Raw genomic sequence first — 4,039 nt, forward strand, 5'->3', positions numbered from 1 at the left:
GGGGGGGGGGGGGGGGGGGGGTTGCTGTGGTTCCATGTAAACAACAAAACCACTTCATGACCATGCAGAATTTTTCCTCAAATCAACATCGGAAGAAAAAAAAACCTGTTTCCCCATTGCTGTGTCCGTGTGAATGGGACCCAACGATTGCAAGAAGGTTGCATACTCCAAAGTGTTGTTTATGGCATAGGCACAAATAACAGTCAACGCCCATCCACACCTGCATGCAGAGGGAAGATACCCTTTCAGCTACCAGGGAAAAACTCCAACACACAGTCACCAAGTCAGGGGGCTGTAAGAAGACCCATATCAGCTTGGTGCTTCTCAACATGGGTGAGAATTACTCAGGTTCCCACAGTGGGGCAAATGAGGTGTGGTTGATTCACCTTTCCCAACCAAATATTGTCATATTAGTCAGGGGATTCAAACCAGCTATATTGCTGTATTGATCACATGCCTGCATTCTTTTTTTACGAAGTCAAACATAAAATCAACACATAATAAATAGGGACCTTATGTAGGAAACAACCCAAGTAAAATCAATAAATAAATACATAACTGTACCATACATCTAAAGAAGACAAACTTCTTCTTCATCAAATTCATCTACTTACCAGCAAATGGAAAAAATAAAAAATAAAAAATACTAAACAACGTTTTAGTTTATAGAAGAGAATAGAAAACAATATAATGTATTGCCATTTATACAAGTTAAGAACAGGTACATTGGAAATGTGTGCATTTTTCTCCAAGTAAAACAATTAGAAACTATATTTAGTTAATAAAGAAATGTGACAAAACAAATAATAAAATCAGTAAAACTATGGTTTAACAAGTAAAGTATAAAACTGGTTTTAAAACAGATGCTAGTAAAACTAAAATAAATTAGTTGTGCATGGACTTTGTTGTAAAATAAATTAGTTCTTGACTTGGAGAGATAAGTGACGTTGCACTCTGGGGAACGTCGTCTTGAGTTAACCACACAGATCTCTGACTGTTTGTATATGGTAAATGGTAAATGGACTGTACTTGCATAGCATCTTTCTATCTTATTTCAAGATACTCAAAGCTCTTCACACTACAATCTGTGTCCTCATTTACCCATTCATACAACACACTTCTAGATCTCTATAAAGCTAATTGAACAAATCATTCTAAAGAGACTAATCAGTGCTTTAGATCACATCCATACACCGGTGAGACACACATCAGAAGCTGTGAGGGGTTCAGTGTCTTGCGCAGGGACACTTCGACATGTGACTGCTGGTGGATTCGAACCCCCAACCTTCACATTGGAGGACGACTGCTCTAACCACTGAGCCACAGCCGCCCCACAAATATACATAAAATAAATGTGCTTCCTTTATCTTACATCACCTAGCTCGTCCTGAACCATAAACTTGTGGCTGAAAAGGACCAAAGATGCTTCTCAGTATAAATTAATCTACACTAAACTGTAGAGTTTGTCAAAAACTTAACATAAAATTACTTTTTTAGACTATCTGCACTAAGCTGCTCATACAGTTTAAAATGAATGTGTTGGTGTAGTGAAGCTCATGACTTGTACATTACAAATATATCTGCAGTAATGAGACTGATGCAAAGACAAGAAATGCTGCACATTTTAAAAGTTCAGCTCCTACACTGAAATATTTACATTACATATGAAGAACATGCTTATAAACCATTTTGACAAGTATCAGCTGAGTGTGAAGATCTTTGAGAGTGTTAGTAGTAATTGTGTTCACCAGGGAGGAACATGGCTCTCACTGTTCAACCAGCCTGCCTCCTAGTGCCGGTTGTTCTTCCCATTGTACTGCAGTAACTGATTTATTGCTTCACAGAGTTCTCACTTTGGGAAAATGGTCTGAAGGAAATCAATTCCAAATCTGACCCTGAGGTCAACAAATTCATCTCTTTTCTTTCTGCTGTCTTACATTTAAGATGTTCCCGTAAACAGATTCATTTTTTGTTGTTTTGTTTTGTTTTTAACTAGGCTACTTGAAACTTGTCTTCAGCAGTCACTACATTCCTACATATTAAAAGGTATACACTTTATTTCTGATTATAAATCAATATTGTTTAAGACTTTAGTACGCACAATAGCACAATAATTTACATTGTTTCTTTGATTTAATTTCCCTTGCCTAGCTTTTCTCTAAAGACAAATAAAACAAACATACAAAGCATAAAAAGTTATGAAAAAATAAACAGTCAATGACATTCAGTCCTCTTTTACACATATGTAGCTAAAACACCAAAAATGAAGATGGCAAGTTGCTTAGATTTAAAGCTATCCAGCTCACAGATTTAACATGTTGCATATACGTACATGGCGGGGATCATGAATTTTATTGTGGTAACCCAATTGTTGAAAGGATATTTCCTTATGCCTAGACGTAGCCACACACCAAAATGCAAGTTGGTACCTCATGTATTTTTCAAGTTGTCATGCTCACAACATGCATAAGTGGATATACTTTATGACGGGACAATAATTCCATTTCCTACCCAACTTTTGGCTCTAGGTGTGACAGATGCATCAACAATGACATATCACATCTGCATTTGTGATGCAGATGTCAGTTGCTCAACTACAGCAACACCTGTGTGCTTCAAGAACAAGACAAAATGGATGAACAATTAACTTCCCTTGAATACAGCAGGAAAAAAAAATTGCACAATATTACAGTACATAGGGCTATAAAAAGGTTTTGTCACTTTATTAAACTGTCCCAATGTCAACGCAAATGTTGGAGACAAATTTCAACAAAATGCATCAGGTTGTTATTTGGGCAGCTGCTTTCCCTTCTGCAGGGATCAACACCACGAGTGAATTTGCATGAATCATTTGTCACGCGTTTCACACTGGATGCACTTCCTGACACAACCAGGGCTCAAACGTGCAGGTTCAGGATAACAAAATCACAACACAGCCCACAACAAAACCTATCAAGTACACTGTTAAAAAAGTAACATATGGGAATAGTGTACACTTGTGTACAAAACTTGTAGCTGGATATGCTTTAAACAAGATGAGGAAAAACCGTCACTACAGCCACCCCTCTTCAGGTAATCATTTTTAGAAATGGTGCTGTGTATATGAGCTTTTTTTAAAGAACAATATAGATTTGTTGGTAAATAGGCTATTCTATAAGGCCTTAGAGTGGATTTGGTGTTTTAGACGTTTTTACATTATATTGTGCAAACTGAGCTCATAGTATGAGCACAGTGGCCTCAAACAGCAAAGCTCCTAACATGAGCATGACTTTGTCTATAAGTAAGGATTACAGCTAAAGTGTCACACAGCCATAACGCAATGAAAGTACACAGACTGAGATCAGTGGAGGGAAGAAAAAAAAGTTTTTTCTCAAGATTACATATCTCTGGAGTCCAAAACAGTACATCCCTTTGCCTTCAGCAGTGGGCAGTCTTTAGAGTAGCACTTAAAGTGTCACTCTCAAAATTTCAGTTTACGCCTACAATTTTCAGTACATTTCACATGAATAAATGGTTACATAAAATGGATAGAAAAGTAAATAAATAAACCTATTGTAGATACATTTCACATGACTGTGCAGCACTTATTGTCCTGTAGTGCTTCCTAAGAGGAGCAGGGCATTCAGCTACAACAGGGAGTGCCACAACTTGCTGGGTGTTTCATTACTTTGTGCTGGTTTGGACCTGCTCTATTCAGCTCAGCTGGGTGTCAGGCCTGTTAGTTCTTCGCTGGCAGGACATTCTAGTTCAGCAGCTCAGACTTCCTCTAATTCCTGTTTTTGATCATATCGGTATGCAATGATTAAATTATATATATATATATATATATATATATATATATATATATATATATATATAAATCAATCAATCAATCATCCTTTATTTATACAGGTAAATCCCATTGAGCCTCGAGGACTCATTTACAAGAGAGACCTGATTTCAACAAAGAAAGATGACAACAATGGACAACAGCAACAACAATAAACAGTTATAAAAAAGCATACTACAGTTTTTTTTTTTTTTTTTTTTTTTTTAACAA

This window comes from Nematolebias whitei, chromosome 6, assembly GCF_014905685.2.
Source record: "Nematolebias whitei isolate Nwh7 chromosome 6, NemWhi1, whole genome shotgun sequence".
Taxonomy (NCBI): Eukaryota; Metazoa; Chordata; class Actinopteri; order Cyprinodontiformes; family Rivulidae; genus Nematolebias; species Nematolebias whitei.